At 38.0% G+C, this 20000-nt stretch overlaps 1 protein-coding gene across 23 annotated transcripts in view; it reads right to left on the reverse strand.

Moving 5' to 3' along the window:
- The window catches only part of LOC136828730 (uncharacterized), a 560019-nt gene that overhangs the window by 219275 nt on the left and 320744 nt on the right, over nt 1-20000 (reverse strand). For 3 of the 23 annotated variants that reach the window (XM_067086907.1, XM_067086905.1, XM_067086903.1), the window contains exon 1: nt 9975-10611. The exons of 16 other annotated variants lie outside the window; for them this stretch is intronic. The gene's annotated coding sequence lies outside the window, so the exon portion shown is untranslated. Of the gene's footprint in view, nt 1-9974; nt 10635-20000 lie in introns of those variants that run through there. 4 more of the 23 variants (XM_067086906.1, XM_067086904.1, XM_067086908.1 and 1 more) reach the window with 3 other exon arrangements.

Here is a 20000-nt window from a genome sequence, read left to right on the forward strand (position 1 = left end):
CCTCCCTGAACCTCTTAGATCTACCAAAAACCAAGGTAGGCAGTGCAATAAATCATTTCCTGTGACGACTGGCGATCCAATTTGTTTAATGGTTATTTTTGCAATCGTCAGGTTGTTGCGGTAAGTAATGTCCATTAATCAAAATTTAATCTAATCATATGGTTGATCTGCCTCTCGTTATTCATTTCATACTTTCTTCACTACGTTTTCTCTTTAAATAGCATTCTATTTAGCGGAAGTTTTCTTTGTAAGTTGATGCCTATTAACCATGTTCCATATGATGGTTGTTCATTCTGAATAACAATAATAATACAATGAGGTATGCATGCGTGTATGCAAGTTGCGAACCGCTCTGTTGCATGTGCATTCTGCATTCCATCTTCACTGATGTCTTCCTTCACCTCTTTGCAGGACTCAAGTTTCCTGTGATCCAGATTTAACCTTCCATTACGATTTATTTTAATAACCTTGACGTTTGGGGCATTGGAAATGTAAGGTTATGGGGAAAAATACAATGCCAAATATGTAAAAGTAAAAAAATACCTTGCGAATAAAAAAAGAAGATAAAATTCACGATTTCCAACATGAGTCAGAATCAGTAACTATTTTCATGGTACAAGACACTTTCAAATTTTGCTTTTCTGCCTTGAAAGAAGTTTGTCTCAAAGAGGGTCTCCTTCCAAAATAATAACAACAATAATATAATAATAATAATAATCATAATAATCATAATAATACTAATAATAATAATAATAATAAATAAATAAACAAAATTCTGACAAACTGAGCAAAATCTGAAAGACCTACAGAAAATTGTCTGTTCTATTCACCTGCCGTCTTTCTGTAAACATATACACACGAGTAAACACATTATAATCTCAATAGAGGCCCTGCTACAGCAAAAACAGCAGCAGCAGCAGCAGCAACAATAACAACAGCAACAATGACCTTTACGTGCGGCGTCAAAACAAAAGCGGCAAAATGCTGGCCGTCAACGCACAAACACAGACAACACAGCAGAAGGAAAGACAGCACCAATTACCAAGGGATTAAGCAGGCCAGGATGGCAGGAGGGGCTGTTCCTTTATTAACACCCCTACAACCCCGGACCCCCTACCCAACCCCCCCTGATCCTCCATTAGATGGGTTCCCATGCGCTATAAAAATAACCATAGATAATAAAACACGCGCGCAGCCAACACTGGACTAGCGAAGCGATACGGCACTGGATCACACCAGGTCTGGAAATCCTGGAAAACAAAAGAAAGGCCTTTGTGCTATTTTCTCCCATTGTTGACTCTTCTTCAACAATGTGATTTTTATTTCATAGCAGCAACTGGTACAAAGAAATAAAATTAACACTATCACCAAAAATGTTCTATCCATACAAAAACTGGCACACGAATAATTACATGTGAATGTAAAAGGAACACGTGTTATGTCGTTCAGCTACTTCATTTTGTACTATTTGTAAGGCATTCTATATAAACATATGCATATATACACATATACATAATAACAGTTAAGCATAGAATCAATAAGAGAAGTGGTGGCCCGGCGGGTGTTATATGACCACTAGTGACGGATATAGATCCTTCGGGCAAAGAGAGAGAGAGAGAGAGAGAGAGAGAGAGAGAGAGAGAGAGAGAGAGATTTATGATATTCACTGGTGAAGCACTGGGCTCCCGCTTGAAAGGTCCGTGATTTATATCTGGACCTCCAGCCACCAACCAGCCGACCTACAGTAAATATAAATGGGTACCTGAAACTTTATGTCGGGAAAAAGACATATTCCAGCAACCTCTCCAAAAGAAGCGTATTAGATATATATATATATATATATATATATATATATATATATATATATATATATATATATATATATATATATATATATATATATATATTATATATATATATACACACACATACAGTACACGAGTGCGTGCGTGCATGTGTGTGTATGTGTGTCGGTGCACATGCGCGCGCGTGTAGTTTACAGTATGCTTTATTCTTAGTCTAAAAATCGAACAAACAAATAGAATAAAATAATGGTCTACTTTTAGTATATACAATGCGGCCTAAAAATCCCCTAACAATATAATGGAAAAGTGAACCCTCTCGTGACAAAGTGTCTTATGGAACTCAAATGTCAAGTGGGGAACATTTCTATAGACCCTTTATTTCTCCAAATGGACCGGAAGAAGTGCTCAGAATGAAAAGGACTTAATCTTTTCATTTGCTCTTTAAATATGACTCGCGCATATTTAAATGGCTTATTAAAAATGTAAATGATTTGTGTTGTAACTTGAATTCGTCAATATCATGACCCACATCATAAAGATCCTGCCAGCGAGTTGTGAATGTTGCCTTACGGATATATTTCGTCATGTCTATATACATATATCCATATTATGCTGTTCAAGTATAATGGCTGTCTTAAGTCCGAAACTGCGAATTTAAACACTTGACATTTACCAAAATGCCTGGCTGCGGAACTTGTAAAACTTCAAACCAAATCAATTAAATAAAGAAAGAAAGACTCTTCTGACTTCATTCCATTAAAATTCCTCATAGGTAAACATGGTAAAGTAAGATAACCACATAATAAAATCACAAAACTTTATACCACCAGCAATAACACCCTACTTTATAATATATATATATATATATATATATATATATATATATATATATATATATATATATATATATATATATATATATATATATATATATATATATATATGACAAACGCCACGGAGGGAAAGTGAAACAACGGAGTGGTTTCTAGGCCTTTCAACACATAGTCATATATGTATATATATATATATATATATATATATATATATATATATATATATATATATATATATATATATATATATATATACATATATATATATATATATATATACATATATATATACATATATATATATATATATATATATATATATATGTATATATATATATATGTATATATATATATATATATATATATATATATATATATATATATATATATATATATATATATGACAAACGCCACGGAGGGAAAGTGAAACAACGGAGTGGTTTCTAGGCCTTTCAACACATAGTCCTTTACTAGCAGACTAATGAAAAATATAAAAATAAGGTTACAAGAAAGCTCATATTATTGACATATGACATGCAGATATCCCCGAGGATGAGGATTATAAGGAACAGATGCACCTGGAATCCAACACAGTTGAGGAATTAGTGGACCTACCGAAACAAAGGTAAATCTATGAGACGTTTTACAAAGAATTAGGCCCAACTGGCTCTAAAGTAGGGAGGAGTCAATTAAAGGATTGCACAGGGGAATAGACTGACCACTAAAAATTACCCTGGAATGAATAAGCTGATTACATATTTATAAAAGTACAACACTTAAATTATTCTCCTTTTGGTAAACAATAACAATTCTTGCACAGTGAACATTTTCAAAAAACTATTACACACACGAATACAAAGAAAATATATACAAGGTAACTAATCAGTAATTAAGACAGTGATTTTATTTCTCATTCTTGAACATTTTACTAATACATGGGTCCAAATAATACATGCCAGGGCTAAGGTTGAAATTACAGCTGGAAGTAAGCTGTACAATTGCAGATTCTAAAAGATTTCATTAAGAGAAATCTTTCGATCTGGCAATCACTGAACTGTCAGTCCAATTTATCCAGTGAGAGTTTTCACTTAAATGAATGAATATTGCATTGGATGTTTGCCCAGTTTTGACAAAATACTTGTGCTGCTTAATTTTCACTTTTAAATCTTGACTAGATTGACCTACATAACAAGAAGAGCAGTCCAAGCATGGAATTTTATATATTATGTGTTGTTGCTTTCCTTAGGGCTATTTTTTATTAATATTCCTTTTAGTAAGTTATTATAGGCAAAAACCATGGTGACATTAAAAGATTTTAACAATGATTTTATGGTTTCAAATCCACTAAAATAAGGCAGGCTAAGAACATTCGTGGCATTTGCCTTTATTTACACATTCATCAAGTTTCATATCTTCATGATTCAGTTTTATATATACTGTATATATATATATATATATATATATATATATATATATATATATATATATATATATATATATATATATATATATATATATATATATTGTGTGTGTGTGTGTGTGTACGTAGACTTCCCCTATACCTCATGAAGTCCTGTTTAAATACAAAATAGTCTTACACTGCTGAATGAGTGTGTGCACGGCAATTTAATTTCTAGTGTATTGCATGAGGTAACGTACTTCACCTTTTTATCGTGAATCTGTGCTTTGTACGAATCGGATTTTTTTCCCTGTACCCATGCAATGATTAGAATATAAAATGCATATTTAGCCACTCCAACACTATCACGCGGGTCACGATGGGGATGTTATACTTATGTGTGGTTTATGGCGAGAAAATAAGAGACCAGTGGTGTAGCAAAAAGTTATGTCAAAAGCACAAAATCTACGTCAAGCGGATTACGATCGATTATCGTCACTCTCAGATCTCAGTAACTGCGTTTCTTGCCTACGAGTAAGATTCGAATGGGGATCTGTTTGTAGATATGAGAATGTTCAAAGATATATTCATAGCAGTATAACGGGGTCCTTCACCTGGTTTCAATCCTAGTCATGCCGATCCTGAATCTAACCTTTACTTTATTTCTTTATATCAGAAAACCACGGTCTAGAACAGATAGAACAGGTAAGCCAGCGCGCAGCTTTGGGTATGAATCACCAATACTGAGACGTCACGCGCCCTGGTCTCACACACGTGGTTAACCAAAACAATGCTTTAGTTTGCTACCCATAGAGGTAAGGTAAACAACAGGACTTGTTGTGTGACCATATATCTTTTTATTCGTTCGTTCATTCTATCTGTGTTAATGCCAAGTGACTGCGCGGAATTTGACTGTTCTAATACACGTGAAAAAACGAAAAGCTAGTGGGTAGATCGCCGTGTGTGGAAACAGTTTAATATTGACCTTCTTGAAACCAGGCATCTTTCAAAAATCCTGAGGCAGAAAGAGAAGTTTTTGTGTTCTCGGACGTTCTCCATTTCATCAAAAAAGTTAGAAATAATTTTATTGACTCGGGTGTATTTCAGATGCTGGCATACGAGAAGTGCTTTAGTAAAACCAAAACAGATTATGGGCTTGCATATAAGATCAATGAAATGCATTTAAATGTAACTGGTCAACAATGACAGCGCGTTAAATTAGCAGTGCAACTGTTCAGTAAAATATTTAGGCGAAAAGGGACTGCTGGAATGTCAAAACTGGAGTCAAACATCCGATTTTATTCTTTTAATAATGAATGACTGGTTCGACAACATGAATTCTTCATGCATTACATGCAATGCTTTTGGTATTGATGTAGAAAAACAAACAGGTACACTCCTCAAGGTTAGCGAGGTAATGTGTACTATGAGAGTTAAAAGTCCTAATGCGAGGTAATAAGTACTATGAGAGTTAAAAGTCCAAATACAAAAAGTCTTTTCAAGTTCCAGAAAGGAATAATGTTATCATGTAAATCCACCATTGCTTTGTTTAATAAGTTAAAAGCCTCTCATAGTATCGACTACCTACTGACACAAAGATTAAATCAAGATTGCCTTGAACATTTCTGTGGGTGCATAAGGCAAATGCAGTGAATTTTAAATTTAGGCTAAGAAAAAAAAATGTTGTTAGGGAAGGAAATGAAGGTAATAAGTGAAAAGTGTAATATCACCGCAGTTGAAGTATCGCTTGACTCTCCCAATGAAGATGAATATATAACAAAAGAAAGGGAGTTAGCATTAGAAATGCGTCTAACAACATACGTTTGGAAATTTTTATTTCCATTTAGAAAAAGATATTTTTGATGAGGAAGAACACCTTCTGAGACCAAACACAGAAATAAAAAAATGATATCGAGGGAGTAATTGAGGAGGAGGCTCTTAAATACATTGGGGGATATACTGTCAAAAATTTTGTGTGAAATATCCTTAATTAGGAAATAAGAATAAAGAAGTACCAAGGAATGATACTTGCATACACTGTGTTAGTAGGGGGGAGTTGCATGCACCTTCTAGTCATTTTCTTTTCACAGTTTGTAATAATGCGGGAGATCTTTAATGCTGTACACGGGAAAGCTCTCATGGAGGGCAAACATTGCTTTAAAAAGCTTTGCTTTGGATTTAAAAAAAAGGCTGGTGTTGAAGTTCCTGACGATATTATTGCCTTTTTTTTGTTGGGATATCGGTATATTTTCGAATGGGATAATGTAATAATTTGATAAAGTACAAGAAACGTCAAGGGCTACCACGCAATGGGGCACTAAAAAAAAAAAGTTGTAACTTGATAAAATATTTTCAAAAGGCAAAATGTTGTTTCATTTACAACTTCTTTTGAAACTTGAAGTATCACTTTTTCAAAAATATTCTCTTCTAAAAAATAATAAAAAATTAGAAAATACACCATCCACTGAGTGTGGTCTTTCGTTCTTGCCTCTGTGATTTATTCTTGTTGAGGCCAGTTTACTATACCAATAAATCAATCAAATCACGAATGCACATATAACCGGAAATACGGCCAATACCCAAAGGCGTGGACTCGAGAGATGATTCCCCACAGCTTTCACAAGGCTATGGAAATTAACTTTCAAGTCAAGATCCTGGATGTGGGAAAGCGCCACAGTTTCGGAAATAAATACTCAGAAAATTCATTTATCAACATTTGCTCCAGCCAAGTCACGGTACTAAGTTCGTGGCAAAGTTTCTTTACTTTATTTTATTGCCTTGCTAACCGGGGTGTCCTGGCGTCATGGTCTTTTGACATTTACTTTGGTTCTGAATATAACCTTGAAAAATAAAAACTGCTCTGCTCCGTAATAGGGTTAGAATTATTTGTACATTTAAAATAATTGGTATCCGGCACAGTGAAATATATATACTAAATATCTCAAATAAGTTATCTTGGTTTTAATTGCCATGCAGATGAGAAAAGACATTAAGTTAGCTGACTTCTAGATGCTATATAGGCTGATGAAACACCAACGAACTAATTTACTTTTAGTTAATATGCAAACGAATCAATAATAAGCCAGCTAACTTGCTAGGAACTTCGCGAATAAAAATAAGAAAACGGTATTAAACCAGACCACCATTGCTATGTGCATAAGTTATTAAATAACATGGAAACTAACTTCAAACTGCTAGGCGGGCAAGAGTCGATAATAATTCTAAAACTTACTGTTGCAAAGCGGAAGAGAAAGCTATACGCTAGCTTATTGCTAGTTGCTGTGCAGAAACTAGCATGTGTTTGTTCGAAAAGGAAGAGAGCCCAGTTAGGCCTATTGTTGCAATCAATACGAGTCGCAGCAACAATGACTCTAGGGGAAATTTATCAAAAACCCTTCAGTCAACTACGTGGCTACATAAGGAAGAAGTCGGCACCTTATGAAAAATGCCATTTTTACGAAAGAAAGCTAAAGTCCCTTGCTACTGATCAATTTTAATGCAGCTGATAGCGATGATAAACCGATTAATTACATATTATTTTAAATAATAATAATATAACGACTATATTTGACGACAAAAATGTTTTATCATTACATTATCATTAATGACAACCGAAAACCACCAATGCAATATAGTACAGTACAAAGAGAAAAGTTCATGAAAATACAGTACGACTACAAAATCCAAAAGAATACAGTAATTGTCATTTATTCAAAAGAACATTTTTTGTTATGGATGCGAAGAACATCAAAGGGAAACTTACGGTGATGAAGTTCTTTCAATAACAAGGAAAAACAGAGTCATACTCGGCGCAAAAACTTACCCAGTTTCCTCTTTAGATGCTGAACCACTTTCGGCAAACCAAGTTTTTGCGTAAGCGCGCGCATGATCTATCACAAACACGCACAGACACACCTGTATCAAGGTATTCAAATAATACTTAGTCTTGTGCCCCTTCGTCTGTCAATACTTTTCCGCTTTGTGCTAATCTCTTTTTTTCTATTCGTTTTCATTTCCTTGTCCAACTATTTCAAAAGATTCTTTCAACTTGATAGACATACATACACACACATATATATATATAGTGTGTATGTATGTGTATGCATACACGTTTGTACGTTGGTGTGTATGCACACACAAAAGGATACAATAAAAGGGAGGAAAGAGGGAGGTAGAGTTGTAGATACGGTGTGCAAGTGTGCTGACGTCATCCCGTTCAATATGGAAGTAGGAGGGGATATCTCTCTACACACGCCCAACGTTACACGCATCCACCGCTGAATGTACAGTGTGTGTGTGTGTGTGTGTGTGTGTGTGTGTGTGTGTGTGTGTGTGTGTGTGTGTGTGTGTGTGTGTTTTGTATTAAAAGGATTCACAAGGCAACATTGCTCTCCTGCCTTGTCTTGGCCGTCGGCAATATCATCCGTCTTAAATCCAAGCCTATACAAATTTTGCAAATGGCTGAGCGAGCATGATTCTACAGCAGACCTTTAAACGCTACCATCGTCAGCACGCTTCCTGTAAGCTGGAAAATGAGGCAGGATTTCATGCGGGAACATCAGACGCGGAATTGACACGGTTTTGCTTAGGCAGTGACGCTAAATGTTCTTCACGGGGATTGCACTGATATGCCCTAATTATTTTAACATACTCAACGATAAATGGATGAAAAGATACAGCTATGAATGGCGGTATCTTTTTTTGTTGGAATCTAGTCAATTTCACCTATACAAACCCGATATTAACGTGTTTTTTTTTTTTTTTTTTTTTTGGGCAATGGTCACTTCACCGCCCCCCCAACATTGCGATCAGATGGTAGAAATGCCGGCTGGTCTCATTCCCCCCTGGTCATTTATATTCTGGGCCTGTCTATAATCTACCACCGTAGCTCCATAAAATCCATAACGCTCGTATTAATAACTAATCGCAGGTGTTCCACGAAAAAAAATTACGATGCAGCACCATCAGAGGTGTACATTATCTATGTTTTTATTGCGTTGTCTGGGTCCTTTTGATAAGTTTTTTCTTTACAGAGTTGTCTCTTTTTTGTGAATGTGAAATTAGCCAAGAACTTCCCAATGCTTTGTTTAGCCTGTATATCCTCACCCTAAATGTTCATTCCAGGCTCTTTCCGCAACGAAATAAACCACACATTATTCAACCTTTCCAAGGTTTTCCAATAACAGAGAGAGAGAGAGAGAGAGAGAGAGAGAGAGAGAGAGAGAGAGAGAGAGAGAGAGAGAGAGAGAGAGAGAATTTCCGAGCTCTAGTTCCATTTTACATGACGTCTGACGGAGAGGTATCCATTGCTTGATGACCCGACCCAGCTTCAATGAAACAGACCCTAGTCCTGGACTCATGTTCTCGGCATCACCTCACAACGACGACGAACAACAACAACAACATCGACATATCCTACCCGGGTGTCCTCAAGGAATACCCATTTTTCACCCTGGCGATCCTTAGCAAAACCCGGAAGCCTCAACTCAATTCCCAGGACACCGCCTTTATCGACTAATTCTTGTCACTCATTCCATGTGAGTTGGGAGGATCCTGGAGACGGGAAGGGGGATAGAAAGAGAGAATTTGTGGGAGAGAGAGAGAGAGAGAGGAGGGGGAGACTGAGAGAATGGGGGGGAGTAGGGAGGAAGGAAAGGGAGAAGAGATAGGTTTACCCGACTCTAGACATTTCACACACAAAAATCAATGACAGGCTTATTATCATGCCGGTATATGCAAAGGCAGAACAACACAAGGCTCATTAAAAAAAAAAACACACACACAGAAACAGTAACACATTCGAGGCAAATTGCGCGCGCGCGAACAACCCGTCCAACCTCCTCCCCCCCCCCTACATACACACGCGCACACATACACACATGAGGGATCGCACGAACAGATGACACACATGATAAAATTATAGACTTTATTTCTTACCTTCTTTGAGATGTAGTATAACTGTGCGTCTGTTTGTCACAGACTGCTCGTCCAGGGAAGGAAGAGAGAGAGAGATGCAGTTGGGGCAAGGGGGATGGTATGACTGGAAGGCTCTGTGGGGAGGGGGAAAGGAGTGGGGTGGGGGAGGTTGGTCCCCAGGGCAGCGTGCGTCAGACTCGACGTCCCTGGGGATGTCTACGTCACTCTTTTGCAGACGACACGGTTGATCCTTAGGAGGACGTCCAAATCGCTATATCTAAAAGGTGCAACTCGACTGATAAAGGATCGAAACGTTCCCCTTAAGAGGGGGAGGGGAGGGGACTACTCCTGTTCCCCTTTTCGACCGCCCGACACACGCACGCACGCACACACTCACTCACTCAGGATAGAAGGTGGTGCTGTCCTTCCAACCCATCGTCTCCTCTCGCAGGAGCATCGAACATTGTTTTCCTTGGCAAAATTCAAAAAAGGGCCCCCTAAAACACTACCAGCTTACGGGGCGTAATATGCGAAATGGAATTGGCGCAATGACCTCGGGTACGGGGGCCTGATCGCGCGACTCTTCAACAGACACAACGCGCGCGCTGCCGGACGGTTCCGCTCCCGTCCTCACTCTCTCACACCAATAAGGCGACTGGTCTGTGGTGCCTGGTGGTGTGCACTTGATATCCCCCCAGATGTGGTGGTAGCTGCCGGTCGCCCCCTTCGGAGTTGCCGCGCCTCGCAAGAACACAATACTCCTTCGGACACAGGACTTACCACAACGTTCCTCTCAACCACATTCCACAAAATCATATTCACCCACAATACGAGGACCTTTCCCACCTTTCAAATGCACATGCAAAAAGGCGCCAAGGAGGAGGTCCACCTTTCCTCGATGAGGAAAACAATAGTGATCTCCCTTCGAAGTTCGAAAGGGGCGGGGAAAAGAGAGAGAGAGAGAGAGAGAGAGAGAGAGAGAGAGAGAGAGAGAGAGAGAGAGAGAGAGAGAGAGAGAGAGAGCGTTCTGTTGCGCTAGAGAAAACACCTGCACGATTTGAAACGTCAGGCAAAAATCAACTCAACAATTTACTTACACTAAGGAAGAAATTAAAATGAGAGAAATCAATCCACTGAGGACTTATTTCTATTTTCGAAATGCGACCTGAAGCGAAACTTCTTTTCGCAATATATTTTTCGCGGATACTCTCTTCATTTCCCTTATGGATGGGGTAGAGAGAGAGAGAGAGAGAGAGAGAGAGAGAGAGAGAGAGAGAGAGAGAGAGAGAGAGAAAACAACGCCTGTTTGACCCCAACCCAACGCTGTTGTTGCCGGCCTTAGAAGGGGATAAAATCTGATGATGATTATCTCTCTACAACCTGTTCCATTAGATAGATTTTTGGACAAGGGGGAGACCCTCCCTGGGCTCTTCAGATCGCTGGCAGCAATCACTACCCAGCTGCTGCAGACAACTACAATAAGAGAAACAAAAACTAAACACACGCTCACTCACAAAAATGGTCAGCGGCCTCTTCTTTTCTCATTCTCTCCCGTTCCTGTATTGCTTTTCAATACTCCTCGGCCTCCTCATTCGGTATCGGAGCCAATAAAGAAGTGAAACAAAGAAATAAGCGAAGATGAAGAAAGATAAGTTCACGCACGTCAACATGCATGACAGGGGCAATTTTCAATACAAGGAATCCTCCTGAATGGAAAATGAAACGTCATCCCCAACGAGAGGATCTGTCAAATCGAAGTGTGATCTCCCGCAGATGCTTTGCAAACTGCCACTTCAACATCCAACGTCGCCCATATGAACACTTCAAAAGGATTTTCACCACAAGCTTTTCTCTCTCTCTCTCTCTCTCTCTCTCTCTCTCTCTCTCTCTCTCTCTCTCTCTCTCGTTGTGCCATGGCTGCCTGGACCTTAAATCAGTTCAGGAACCATAACAATTTATTATACTGAGGTCAATACTTTCAGTACTGTATTAATGACATTTTTTTTTACATACACCAGTTTATTTATTTATCTATTTATTTGTTTACTCATTTTTCACATCAGGTTGAACGCAGATAAAGAGTTCTCAAGTTACTGAACATCAAGAACCAAATATTCCAGGCCGCAACAATATTTACTTTATATGGCTCTATAGGTTTTACCCCACTAAGTGGGTCCCGGGTTCTACAAGCACACGAACGATATCACACGGATGTCTGGATGGATATATGGCATTCAGAGGCAAAGCCCGCTTGGGGCTGACAAGTATATGTAGGTACACATAATGATAAAGATTTTGCCAATTTTACCCAGAGTGCCTCATTACATCTACAAAGGAGGAAAAATGTATTGAGGAATCTAAGGAGATCTAAAATTCTCCGGATAGTGAGTAAACCAAAAATTTCAAACCATCCATCCTGTGATTTTCCTAGTTTGAGGACCAAATTTCAAACAAATATCTTTGCCCTTGTTAAGGAAGAATAGTGATATAGGTGGTGCTTCGGAACTTTAAGTTTCCCTATCATGGTTCTACCGTGTTCCATATTTTAACGACCACTCTTTGAAACTGTCGAAGGCCAAAGTCCGCAGACGAATATGGGACACTTAAACCTATTAGAATCCCTCAAGCAATTCTAGTAGCTTCACACCAACACCGTTATTGAATATTTAGTCTTGGGGAAAAATCCACCCAAATTTCGGAAACCTTCGGTAGAATAGACACATTTTTACCAATAGAATATTTATGACACACCTTAAAATCACCTGAGCCAAGTAAACTCGAACTCAAATCAAAGTATATTTTGCAAAGAATTTAATGAATTCGCTTACCCAAAAGGAGAGTAGTGACATTGATAAAGCTTATGAATTTCCATTCCCCAAGAAGATCCAGTTTCGTTATCATTCCCCCAGTTTTCCTAACCTAGAAAATATCAGTTATTACATTTTTCGCAGTCAAACCCCGGAGAGGACTACAAATAATGACACTACAATAAAACACTAAGTATACAAAGTAGATCTACAATTTATTTAACCATCATTCATGTTGACAATGCAGTTTATGAAATCCACAATGTCCGCTTCAATTGCTGTTTGCCCATGAAATTAATTAAAAAAGAAAATCACATAACCCAACACAAAAATCAAATTCCCAAAGACCACAAATACAGCTGGAGAATGTACATTCATTTTTGCCACATTTTACATAATACACAGAGATGCCAGGACACCTTTCACCTGTCGGCAAAGGAGCAATTAACACAACATTGCCGACTTCTACACCGTCTCATGTAGTCTACTCAAGAGGCGCTCAAAATATTTTTTCCTTATGACTTGCGTGCACAAGCCATTTTTTAAAATATTGTGCGAATCCTTCGTATTTTTCTTCTATTCATTATTACATATCATTAGTAAGATTACCTGGGTCTGTCTTTAATGGCTTTGCATAATATTTTCAGTTGTTAAATTCAAAAAACTACTTCCCACTAAGCACGGTGTTTAGCTATCATCTGTGAATGAGCTGTTAACAACATATGATTACTTTTACATAAACAATTTTCCACATAAAATTCGCTAACATACCACCGGACATTGCAAAATATATTGAAAGAACACACATTAGAAACGAGTAAATAATAACAGTAATAAAATAATAGTAACTTCACACATTCCATGTATGGATATTACGATTTTTATCGATGCATCTGCCCAGGTTTTGACAGGGCATCTATCCTTCCCATTAAAATGTCCGTAACAATTAAAACTACCAGTCAGATTGACATGTGACCCAGGGGAACCAGAACAGAAAGTCGATTTAGTTTTTTTTTTTTTTATATCGAAGAGTATTTTTTCTGGGGGAAAGGGATGGGGGGGGGGTAGGCGCAACAGTGACGTAGCTGGACGTTTTGGAACTTTCATTCCAATACACTGGTAATGCATGTCACGATCACTTCAATGATCTGTCTATTAAATCGAGTGAGTCATTCAAGACCAAAATCTAGAGATTGTTAATACAAAAGATTATAAGAAACATCATCATAGTAATTGTTCTACACTGAGAACTGAAAGTTGGAGCAAAATGAAGTAGAAGAATTTTGACCGCTAAGTGGGAGGACACCAAAGGGAGCCAGTGAAAAGTAAAAACAAGAAAACACTGCAGGTGGGGCCTGGTAAATGTCGCTGTAGAGAAACTTAATGCCATCAAAGAACAACAATCAATTAGCATTCTAACAAGACTTTCAAGTAACTCAATGACATGATTTCTTAGTACAATTCTACAACTTTTAAAAGATGTTATTCGTCTCCTAACAAGAAAATGAGACAAGATTCACTACCAAAATAAACACTACTGGTCAAGTACAAACCTAACAACATTTTTCTAAAGTAAATCCAACCTCAGTATAGTGTTACTTTCAGAATAAAGTTCCTTACAACAAGACCCTGACAAGATTTTAAATCTAAATCTGCAAAATTTCCAATAGGTTAGTTACTGGCTAATGAAGGACCTAGACAAAATATCTAGAAGTATCCATAGTAAGTAATGAATCCCAATGGAAAACAAAATCTTTCAGATCAGTCCTTGCCTTGCAGAGAAATGTCTAAATTTATGAAATTTATCAGTAAATTTTCCAACTAGCAAATTCACAGGCAGACGTTAAGACGGGGAAAAGTATGCCCATGCCTATCGCATTTTATAAAATACGTATTTCTTTGTATTACGATAAAACTGAAACACCATAAAAAGAAAAATTAAATAACGTATTAATTCAAAACGCAACAAATACATATATGAAAAATAGAATGTATGAACACGCAAATAAAAAACACGGGAAAATCAACGAGGTTAAAAAAAAACTATAATAAAGAGCTAGTTAAATACGAGTAAAAAAATAATACCAACCTTAAGCAAAATATGAAACGGCCTAAATAGAATAACTTAGGGATCGATGAAAGCTCAGCTTTCCCACAAAAGGTCGAGGCAACTCTCTCTCTCTCTCTCTCTCTCTCTCTCTCTCTCTCTCTCTCTCTCTCTCTCAGCTCACTGTTGGAATGCTCAACGGCTTTAATGGAGTTTCTCAGGTCTTCAGCCTACACCATCATTCTCCTTAAAAGTCCATCGAGTCTTTCAACAGCCTCTCAAATACTGCACCAATCATACATCGTGGGGACGTCTGATACACACACCTACTCACTCATACACACATACACACACACACACACACACACACACACACACAGAGAGAGAGAGAGAGAGAGAGAGAGAGAGAGAGAGAGAGAGAGAGAGAATTTGATTCTTGATAAATGAATGATCCTGAATACATTCTGCCACTGAAATGATCGAAGGTCTTCCTCAAAACGAGGAAGTGCCTATGCTTTGAGTAAGTGACGATTTGATTATCGTCCCATTGCCTCGTTGTATTGCAATGATAGCGCCGTTTGTAACTGCGTCTCTCAAAACAGGCATCGGGATTCTGTTGAACGTTGTTATCAATGACCTAAAGAGGGTGAACAGAGAGCGTGAAAGAGGTTATAGAAAGGTGAGGCCTTAATATCATGGAAGCCACTGTGTGTCGATGTCTGGGGAAGGTTCGACACGCTGTCGGTGAGCTTCATACGTAGATGCTGAAAACGGCAAATGCTGCGGATGTTTCATGTACGATTCAGCAGTTTCAGTATGATATGGCAACGTTTGCTATCTTTTTTATTCTTCGACGCCACCCCCTGTTAGGGCAAACGTCTTAATATTGCAAAAAGATCTTTACATATAGATTAAACATATTCTCAAATTAATAACGCCAAATTTCAAGTCTACCGATTAGTTTATTCCACACCTCCCTCCCCCACCCTCTCTCTCTCTCTCTCTCTCTCTCTCTCTCTCTCTCTCTCTCTCTCTCTCTCTCTCTCGGCGACGTTTCACACTGCACTACCATTACCATGGAAACCGAGGCTCCAGAACCAAGTAACCTTAAACATTTAAACAATGAGGTTAGCTACAAGGCCCTAAATACGACGAGTCTGGGAGCGCCAGTCTCAGATAGCTTAGTACATTCCAGTTGTACATATGAGATTCAGGTTGAATAGAGAGCTCCTTATGGTCAAATCGGTCATTTGCAGCGGAGTGTGAGTGTCTAATCGCTTTAATGTGACGTAAGAAAACTTATCAGATTCATTGCTTTGATGATTTTTTAGGATACAAAATATAGCAAAATGAATTCAAAAATGTTATGCGCAAGTTCTGGAGAGAGAGAGAGAGAGAGAGAGAGAGAGAGAGAGAGAGAGAGAGAGAGAGGAAATTTTATCAGTTTGCATTTTGTGCTTCGACTTGGTAGTCAACCATTTTCCAAGAATACTTTTCATCACTAACAACATGATCATGAAAGTAGATGACTTTTCGCACTCATCAAAGAATCTTGTAGGAAAAGAATGCAAACGTCATCTAAAACTTTCAAGATTTCCTGTACTACTGATTATACGATACCGTCAGAAACAAGAAGAGGTGCTGAATTGTCTGGTCACAATACAGACTTACAGGTTATGCTGACATTCTTCTTCTTGAACGAGTGAATAATTAATTCCTGCCACTCAACGCATTTATAACAACCTCTGGGTCTTCCTCCCTTTACACCATTTTTCTTCATGCAGGAGGAGAACAGAAACGTACAAAGCCCAGAACACATGTGTGAGAAAACCTAAAACAAAAACACTTTTGTCCTTCGGACCAACCGATGCTTAATGTGCTACAGATGAAAATGAATCTGGGAAAGACCTAATGGTTCTAGCTAACCTTTAACCCCAGATACTTATCGACGACCAACTATCCAAAATTTTTTTTTTTTTTTTTTTTTTTGGGGGGGGGTTTAACAGCGGACTTTATTTATATCTTGTGGCTGGATCATACCCTTTTTCAAAAAAGGACCCTGCCAATGAGCTAAACATGCAAATCATAAACACACTGTTACTAAAATGTGTAACTGGAATAGATATTAAGATTTATAAGCGTTAATGAAAATGCAACGGGGACGGTCTAGTAACAGAGGTAAGTCAAGAAAATCGACATAAACAGCGACTAACCGTGAAATCATAAAAAGAAAAACTGAATGATAATGTAGTTCTTGTGTAATCCATCTGAACCATTTGACAGAACATCGACCTAGCTTAAATAGGCCTTTATTTTAGCATATACTACCGCGTAACATTTCATATATACTTATAATACATTTATAGGATAATTTCTTATCACAAAAGGGAAAGATACAGTAACGTTTATATATATTTATCACTTGGAATTATAATCGACTCAGAAAGCAGAGTGCATATGTACACTGCCGTCAGGCAACCGAAGAAAATCTTGCTTGCTAGCTGAGAAATATTTTAAGATATAGTTACTAAATCTACGGCCAGGTCCAATATCGTTTCAATTTCTTAGATTTGAAAAAGCGAATATCCCCCAGGAAACGTTGTAAAATATTCACTGATACTCAGCCAAAGTTAAACGTCTGGGGGAGGTCAAGTAACTACCTTTTTATCGTTTCATCGAAAGTCCATCTTACGTTCACTTGTAGAGACAGGTGAAAACTGACTCCTCATACCCCAACAACTTCCTTGGTTGAGGTAACTACAATTAACAATTATATTGGCAGTGACTATAAACAAAAAAAAAAAATAGCTGAACAAGTTCACATATAGCCCGCAACGCCTAAATAACCAAGTTCATGAGAAAATCTTACGACTACCAAACTCAAAGTCAATTGCAACAAGGCTGGACTCAAATACGCTGGCAACATTATCTTCTATCTTCTTTTAACGTGCTTGTTTTCCCATTTGTATGGGTAAGCACGAAGCTTCTTTTGAAGGCCTTTGATTTGGCTTTGGGGTAGACTGTAGTCTCGATCGGCTGCCCTTTCTGTCATCGCTTAGATCCCGTAGCGTATGTACATGTACTGTACCAGTCACCAGCGCCCTTTCTCCCAGCAGCGAGGAGTCGTTGCGCGGTTTAGGTCGACAGTCGAGACGTATGAGGTGCCTGTTATGTTTTTAGAAGATGTTGGAGTGGCTTCGTTTTGTGTATGTATTAGTCTGTATCACCCGAGGTGTCTACACGGATAGCAAAGTGTCCGCCTCTCTGTTCCTAATCAGATCTAGAAAGGCATCGCGCCACTGTACGCATATATACTTCCTAACATGCAGCAAACATCTAGATTCGTGGAACGTTTATAAATTACTTTAGAGAACAATGGAAGGTTAGAGATGGTTTGTATTAGAAGCAGTAAGACTGATACAACCATTGAAAAAAATGTACCTTATTTCCTAACTTCTGCATTCCTGAAAAGGTACTTAGAAAATGAACAATACATTGTCTAGTGTTTGCGTGAAATGACCCCACATATATTTTTATCATATAAAATGTTGTAAGCTGTACTAGATCTTAAGCTATAACAAACTTGTTAGAAATAATCAGAATACCAAGTATCACAACAAGAAACATAGTCGAAGGCTATTCAGCCTTAAAGGTCCTAAGAAATTATTCTGCTCTGTACAGCATTCTGGTTAGCAGCAGACAGAGAACTGAACCTGGTAACAACTTCGAATTACTCTTATATCTTCGCAAGTCTATAAACCCTACTTATGGCCACTATCAGCAATTCTGGTATTCCAAACTGAGAGCAATTACCTTTCCGTACGCTGAACTTTTAAGTTTCATCATGGTGTGCTAGCTACAATAACAATCATATTTACAGGTTGACCAACACTCCGGCTTTGCCCTTGGAATGGATAGAGCTAAACTCTGTTACTACGTCAGATTTAGTTGCTTTACGGGATAGACTGAGTTTAGCATCAATTTCAGATATCTTTATGGGGTAAAAACACGATCTGTAACATCGAAGTTGGAAAGAAAATTTCATCAATTCCTAAATGAGATACGAGGATGAGCAAAATCAGAGCACACTTTTAAAGCATAATATTATAATATTAAGGATCGTAAAGTTTTGTTATGAGGCGTCAAATCTTAATAAAGTAACTAAAGAAGCCGGAAAACGTGCTGGTGTGACATCGCCTTTACACTTTTTTTATTAAATAGATTTGTTGCAGTACAAATGTTGAATGCGGCAGCACTAGAGAGAAATATATATGTGCAACAAAAAGTAATACTACTCAAGACGAGGTAAAGATATACAACGATTGATGAGGACAAAGACAAATCGTGCAAGAGAGAGAGAGAGAGAGAGAGAGAGAGAGAGAGAGAGAGAGAGAGAGAGAGAGAGAGAGAGAGAGAGAGAGAAAGCGGAAATGAACAAGGCTTACTCTTTATCAGCAATTCGAAAGGAGAGAGAGAGAGAGAGAGAGAGAGAGAGAGAGAGAGAGAGAGAGAGAGAGAGAGAGAGAGAGAGAGAGAGAAAGCGGAAATGAACAAGGCTTACTCTTTTATCAGCAAATCGAAAGGAAAGTGTGTTCTGTCTTGTTCCAAATACAGAAAATTTCTGAGTAAGGAAGAAGGAATTGGCAGTGAAGATGTAGCTACCTTTGAGCATCGACCTCCGTGCACAAAAGGGCAGCGGTAAGAACATGAAAGAGAAAAATAGGGAATAAAAGGAATAAGCGAATTCCTCATGTTTCCTGATATTGACAAATGATTATCAAGCCTCAGACTTCCAAAATATTTCTCTCCGAAGAATGATTTTTGTAACTAAAACAAAAAAAATAAATAAAGTTTCACAGTTCAAGAGCAACCCGAGGGAGTCGTATTTTATGCAGGGAATTAATCAATAGAAAAGAGTGATGAGAACTCCTTTCCTTTTTTTGCTTTCTGGTATAAGGCTTGTCGTTTATCGTCTGAAACCTCCCACCTACTGAACTGTCCTCTTGAATTTACCTGAATGACTCACTGTAATCAATTATAATCTTGGACCTGCAACGTTATCACTGAAGTATATGAGAGAGAGAGAGAGAGAGAGAGAGAGAGAGAGAGAGAGAGAGAGAGAGAGAGAGAGAGAGAGAGAGAGAAACTTACCCACGTCGACGTGTTAAAAATTGACTGCTTAGTATATAAGGC

This window comes from Macrobrachium rosenbergii, chromosome 43 (genome assembly GCF_040412425.1).
Source record: "Macrobrachium rosenbergii isolate ZJJX-2024 chromosome 43, ASM4041242v1, whole genome shotgun sequence".
NCBI lineage: Eukaryota > Metazoa > Arthropoda > Malacostraca > Decapoda > Palaemonidae > Macrobrachium > Macrobrachium rosenbergii.